Source organism: Orbicella franksi, chromosome 5 (assembly GCF_964199315.1).
Source record: "Orbicella franksi chromosome 5, jaOrbFran1.1, whole genome shotgun sequence".
Lineage (NCBI taxonomy): Eukaryota > Metazoa > Cnidaria > Anthozoa > Scleractinia > Merulinidae > Orbicella > Orbicella franksi.
In genome coordinates, this window is record NC_138149.1 from 14,976,801 (window position 1) to 14,984,192 (window position 7,392).

The 7,392-nt window shown below is 39.9% G+C and overlaps 1 long non-coding RNA gene across 1 annotated transcript; it reads left to right on the forward strand.

The window, feature by feature from the left end:
• The first annotated feature begins 2,376 nt into the window (after positions 1-2,376).
• On the forward strand, positions 2,377-6,945 carry LOC145487444 (uncharacterized). The gene is made up of 3 exons (XR_014049406.1): positions 2,377-5,783; positions 6,394-6,434; positions 6,588-6,945. It is a non-coding gene; the product is annotated as an uncharacterized LOC145487444 (long non-coding RNA).
• The last annotated feature ends 447 nt before the right edge of the window (positions 6,946-7,392 follow it).

Genomic DNA, 7,392 nt, shown 5'->3' on the forward strand with positions numbered 1-7,392 from the left:
ACCAAATTCAAATTTGTTTGCTAAGAGCTTGCTGTCTTGCCCGTACAACTTTTCCATAACATCACGGTACTGAAACGTTCATTATAATGCGCTTGATGCTTTGCAGAGTCTAATCGAATTGAAATATCCATTGGAAAATAATTCGACAAGCAGTGATCTTGTTTCCGTTTCTGCAAAAGTTTCATATTTTCAATTCATTCCTCAAGTAATTGAACATTGAACACTTTTTCACAGTTCAATTCACCTGCTTGAAATTCAACATCGTGTCTCTGACAATGGTCTTCAGTGCTCTTTTCCTGGGATACATATCTTTTGGAAACACCAGCTTCTAAGATTGCTATATCTCGCTTCTTCTGTGTATCTTCTACAGGATGATGTACTTCTCTTAAAGCTGGAAAAATTATTGTCATTACACTCTGGCTAGTGCCTCCTTGTTCTTATAAGTGCAAGTCCTGAAAACTCTGCGATTTTTCCCTTTTGTCTTTGCTGTTGGTCTTGTTGACATCACAGCAAGTAGCACCGAAAAATGTCCTCATCAGATTCCTTGAGCACTCTGCATCAGCACCAAAAGCATGTTTAGCATTAGGATGCATGTACCACTCTACTTCACCTTTCTGGTATGTCCAGCCCAGTGCAAGACCATGCCTAGAGGAGCACAAGTGATCTCTGATGTGCGCCATATGAAATGAAAACTTCTTTTCAGTGTTCCAAAACTTTCCATAGGTCAGTAATGTTCCACAAGCACACTGAAGCTTCAGGTCATCCTTGATAATTCTAAGAACTTGCTTTGTTTTTACTAGATTACAGAAATCCTTTGACAGAATTTCGTCGTTCAGTGCAGTAATATTATCCACTCCTTCCAGGTAGCTTTTCAGTTTGTTGTTGTCACTCTACATATTATACATACTTACCACTCTTTGCGAAATTGCAAGTATACAAAGACAGCTGTATACTATGTATAAAGACCTCATTGCCAGGTTTTTTTGTGACATGTTCTGCTTTGGACAGTCAAACTGTCGATAGCATGGTTTGTAAGTGTTACCATTGCATTACAGTGTGTTGTGTTATGATACACATAGACTTGATCCCTAGAGATTAGATGCTGAATGAACAATTGACAATAACCTATTGATTGAGAGTCACGTGTATAGTACCTTGTGCAATCTTGTTAAAAACTGCTCTGCTAGAATAAAGAAGTAGAATCGACACTGAATCGAGTTATCTGGTGATTCCTGTTAGCAATTCACAGATAACATAACACAGTGTGAGGTCGCTGTGCATGCGCAGTCGAATGTAAAAGGAAGCGGGACTTGTGGTTTTATAGCGTCAGTGCAGGCAGTGCTTGAGTTTAATGTTAGCATCAAGTTGAATGTTCTGTAAGATTGCTACTGCCTTTTAGCCAGTTGTTCACCCCACAGTCGGGATAGAGTTATGCAAGAAATTGTTATTGTTTACGTCGTTATTAGGTTCGATCGACATCTGTTGTTCATAATCGCTCAATGACTTCTATTTATTGTGTAGTTCCAGAAAATATCCATACCCACCCCAAGGAAGGTTAACGTAAATTCCAAGGGGGAGGGTGGTTTCAAAACCCATTTTTCTAAAGGAGAGTATGACACTAAAATGGAATTTCTGGAGGGGTGGGGGGTTCAAGCTACAAAACCTTCTGTGGGAGGGGTACGGATATTTTCTGGAACAACACATTGTAATTGTAAGTTAGTTAAGGTTGGTTGGTCATTGTACCCTTTATTTCAGTTTTTACACATTGGATCATCATTTAAGTTGCCACATTTGTCTACCTGTTGGGGTTTATTGCCAGTTTGTTGATGGCTCCAATTCGGTCTGAAAATCTATTGTCGTAACAGTAAAAATTCTGCCGTTCAAAAAGTTCATGTTGGGTGATCAAGTTCATGGATGCAGACAAGGATAATCTTACAGATAAACGGACAGACAGCGATGGAATCGTCAAAAATTACACTTTAATCCTGGCGAATTTCCACCAAGTTCAACCACGGAATCAAGGAACATGCTCAAAACTGTTTGAAGCAGCATTCGTCCAAAAGTGTTAACAGCTAAGATGAAAGAATACTGCCAAGAGTTGTTAGAAAGAGATTTCAACACCGCACAGAAAGCTTGTATGAAACAAGTAAAGAGAATACAGTCACTTTTGGTAGGTGAGGTGGAAATCTCTGATTTGCAGCAAGAAAGAGGCAAGCTAGAGACTCGTATGGAAGATTTATACGATAATAATATATATGATATATAATATATTCTCCAACTTCTTGGGACATTACAATACAGCAATGAAGACCATCCAGTATCTGAATGTTCTTAATGATCCAGACGAGAACCAGAAGATTATTCAGAAACTTCCAAGCCGCCTGGTAGCAAGATAGAGCAGAGTTGTTGTGGATATTAATACTATTAATATAAATCTAGACAGGGGAGACTGACCAAGCATCTTGGGATCCTGCAGGGACTTTGAGCACTGACTTAGCATGAGAGTGATAAGACATAAGATGGCCAATAATATTTCTCTATTTACGTGAATTGCACAACCTATTGTTCAAGTAAAATTTTACGGAAAGCTGTGATTTTAGGGCACTTATGTATAGCTGTTGATCTAAGCAGTTATCTACGTCATACAGCAATCAACAAGAAGTTTTATACAATATTTTGCAACTTTACCACCCAGCCTCTTCCACGGCAGTTTTATTAATCTTGTTAGTTATGTTTGATTATTGTTTCAATAATGTCTAGTTCAGTGTAGTAGATATCATAGTTCCTTCTAAGCTGATAGTTATCTATGTGATTGTAAAGTTATATACTATTTGATTGTGTGCAACCCTGTTTCATGCCTGTGCGACCATATTTAATGCCTGTGTGGCCATTTTCATTCCCTGTATGGCTGTTTTGATGCCTCTGTAGCCGTGTTTAATGCCTGTGTAGCTCAGCAGTGGGGACTGATAATTGGGTGGAGTTCAGGAGGTGGGCTTTAGCAATCAGGCCAAGACAAGCCCAAGCTGAACAGTTGTGGGCGGATACCGAAGGGGTTCTCGTTCATGGGGGACAGAGTGAAAACCCGTCTTGCTGGAGGGAGGTTATTTCGTTGGGTGTGGTTCCCAATCTGCATACTCTTCAGCTTAGAGACCCTCAAACCTTCTCAGTCGGAGGTGTTCATTGCAGTGTTCAGGTCTGGGAGGAACTTCTCCATGGGCATCCACAGGGGGAGAGGATTGGGAAGTAGATACAACGTAAGATGGACATCCTTGAATTTTCTCGACCATTTTCTGGATCTTTCAAAGGTTCCAGGTCACAGCAGACTTGCCTCCTTGTAGGGTGTTTCCCAATAACCCTTTGTGTAAGTTTTTTTCTGCCTTTATCTCATCGGAGATCTTGCGCCGCCTAACGACAGGTGCATTTAGAGTTTGCAGAGAGGTGGGCTCTGATGACCCCCCGCACTTGGAAATGCCCTTGACAGTTGAACCCTTAAACCCTTGGCTCTGCTTGGATGCCAGGTTCCTGAACCTGTGGATGAGGGATGCTCCTTTCTCACTGGACAGACTAGCAGATGTTCCACATACTATTTCAAAAACGAGTGTGAGGGTTCATCAGGTTTCCAAATGCGAGAAACATTTGAAACCATGAGGTCACAGGCCAAGTGGTTTTATTGTTTTTAAGCGTTTGGAAACCTGATGAGACCCAAAGCACAAGTTTTTAAAATTACTTCGCCAACAAAGAAAATTAGTTTAAATTATCATTTAAACAAGTTTTCTCAATTCAAATATTATATTTGAGGCATGAAAATGTGATTCTATCACCTAATTGCTACTCTGTGACAATTTTTGAATATTAATTGATGTCGCATTGTTACCTAGCTGTTTGTTAGTTCTGAGCAAACACATTGCTTCACAAAGAAAATGGCAGAGTGCAGATTTAGACCTAAAACTCGCGAAGAAGAGGAAAAGTGTGTGGCCAGCGCTATTCCAAGGTAGCATGTGTGTCTAGTCTGTTAAATGCAGGGGTAGAGAATAAAAAATTAGTACGCCCTAGAACTGGGAATTTCTAACATTAGTGCCATTTTAGGTCGGAAGTGTACAGCAAAGTTAAAAGTGAACCAAAAGATGAGGTTGCCACCATTGAGCAAAAATTTAAATTTAGAAAAAGAATGGCCCTCTCTGTTTTGGGGAGTTTAATAACTGTACCGTTACAGTTAACTTCACCAGTAAATAATTTAGGTTTAAAGTTTGTTTCGTAAAATGTGTGATTAAATAAAGTTGTTTATTGTCATGTGTTTTTCTTGCTTTATCAATGTGCAGATTAAGAAAATTTGCATCCGTGTTTGACATTTCAAACACGGCTGAGTTTTCAATTCGTTTTTCGTTGGGTTTCTAAACCAATCCAACTGACCAGAATAAGATGCTCTGATTGGGTAAGAGCTGCATGAATAGTTAATGAGTTTGAGAAGGTATGTTTACAAATCGTCATTTGTCACGAAGTGCAACGATAAGTCTGGCTACGATCACATGGTTCTTATGCGCATTTAGGTTTCTCTTTTGGGAGACTGTGGTTGGTGTGCATGACACTACCGTTTGTGTGGAAAACGTCCCCTTATATCTACCACAGTATTGGCCTAGCAGCGACAGGATTCCTGAGATCCCAGGGTACTCCTTGCTCCTTATATATCGACAATCAGTTAAATGCAGAGATCTTTACTGCGACTGGTCCACGGTCGAAGCTGCCTCAGGAGCGCCCAAGAGCCTTAAGACTTTAAGCAGCAAAGGCTGCTCTGTATGTCGTGTTGTCTGTCCTAATAGAACTGAGCTACACAATTGGTATAAAGAAGTCTGTGTTAACCCCTACGACTTCTTTGGAATACCTGTGCCTTATTGTGGATTCCGAAAAACAGTCCTTCCTGATACTGCAGTGTAAGAGGGAGTTGTTTCCCATTTAAGGGAGCTCATTCTGTTGAACAAACACACCGTACCGTTGAGAACGCTGCAGCGTTTTCAGGGTAAGTGCACGTTCTTTTCATTGGCTGTGCCAGCAGCAACACTTTTTTTATCAGAGAAATCAGTAAGGCTCGACCTGATCATGCAGGGAAAGATACAGTGACCTTAAATAATGTCCAACGGGAAAAAGTTTCTTATTGGAGGTTTCTCATCAACTTGGATAAATCCATCCCTTGGAGTAACGAATTAATGTCACACTGTCTCCCGTTCTACTGATGCCTCAGGATATGGCTGGGGATGTGTCATTCACCAGTACACCACGAGCAAACTGGTACTAGTGCTGCATCAGCTATTCGTGAGCCAATACACCATGAGCAAACTGATACTAGTGCTGCATCAGCTATTCGTGAGCCACACACCGTGAGTCAACTGGTACTAGTGTTGCATCAGCTATTTGTGAGCTGATACACCATGAGCAAACTGGTACTAGTGCTGCATCGGCTATTCTTGAGCCAACACACCATGAGCTAACTGGTACTAGTGCTGCATCAGCTAATTGTGAGCCAAGATCCCGTGAGCCAACTGGTACTAAAACTGCATCAGCTGATCCTGACCCAACACACCATGAGCCAACTGGTACTTGTGCTGCATCAGTTATTCATGAGCCAACATGTCGTGAGCAAACTGGTACTAGTGCTGCATCAGCTAATCCTGACCCAACACGCCACAAGTCAACTGGTACTTGCGCTGCATCGGCTATTCGTGAGCCAACTGGTACTGGTGCTTTTGTGTTGCCAGTTTGTTTGGATGATAGTGGACTCAGTTTAGAAGGTGACTAAATTATATTATTTTTCTGGTACTTGTTACCATAATTGTGATAAGTACTTGATGACAAATTAAAGTTTAATTTTTAAACCTATCATTATTAAACTTTTTAACGGAATCTGATGCCATAGCTGATGATGACTTTTTTCTAACTGTATGTGGAACAAAGAGAGGCTCAATAAATGACCTTGTAAGCCCTAAAGAGAGGAAAACAGCTTCAGGTATTAACTATCAGACAAGTTAGTCATTCTGTTCAAAGTACATTATTTTGAGTTCAATTAAACTACATGTACAGTTGATTAGTACCACCAGTAGGAGGACACCCTTGAAATGTGAAAAGACTTACAGCAGATGAAAATGCACTGTTTATATGTGGTTGGGACACCAAGTCATGACAAAGACAATGTCTCTTTTCGGACATCCAACTGCTTAACAGTTATGTGAAATATACTACACTGTTATACTAATTAGACAGTACCTCAAACCTGACAGTGAAAATATGCAAAGGAAACGTTTTTATTTTCATTATAGTTAGTTTCTAATCAGGCAACCCTTTTACTGCCATTTTTTTTAACCACAAAGACTTCATTTATAAAGTTTGTCTCTTCTTTTACAGAGAAGCAATCAGCAGAATACAAGTACTGCATTTGCAAAAAGGTGTGTTGCTTTGAGGATAGTATCACTCCAATTATTTAAATCATTAGACAAAGTGTCAGGTTCAAGTTAATGTTTGGCAAAAGAGAAGCAAAAGAATTGTAACTGCTATATCTTGAAAGTTTTTGACATGTTCTGTTATTACTATTCCAACAGCAGAGATCAAAAAACGAAGAAGATGGAACGGTAATTTGTAAAAATAAAACAAAGAAAAAAGAGAACAAGGTAACAAACCTAAATGTCACGGAGGTCATGTGATGACGCGACGCAGGTAGGACACACAAGTTCGAGCTCTCCACTTTGAAGTTGGTCAATCTCATTTTCTTGACGGATGACGATCTTCTAAGCTCGATAAACGTTCTATATGAATGTGAGAACCTTACAAATGTCCAATACTGACTCAACCACAAACAAGGTGGATGCCGTCCTTGCCAAAATGGACAACTTACTCAAGTCAAGAGACTAACAAGAAACAAAGTTATATCATGCCTGAAATAGGACGCCGTTTTCTACATTTTTTTCTTAGCACAGATGATTTTAGTACTTGTAAAAAACAATGGTAGCTTATTAAATGTTCAAGACAATTGAATTGGAGTTACAAAGTTGACATCAATTTTCTTACATTTTTTGCATCATTGGTCCCTTACAGAAGCATATCACCTGGAATAGGTGATATGCTTCTGTCCCTTATCTATGCATTTGCTTCACTCTTTCCTGACTGTTAACATCAACATATTCTTATAGTGCAAGAGCACAAAGTTACCTTGGCAGGTGCTTTGGTTCTAACATATCAACGACATGTACAAGAATCGGATCATGTGTACTATAGGTGGACTTGGTCGATATATCGGTCCACAGTCGACCGATATATCGGTCGACTATCGGTCGACTATCGACCGACTATCAACCGATTATCGGTCGACAGTTGACCAACATTCGACAGATAGTCGCCCGATATATC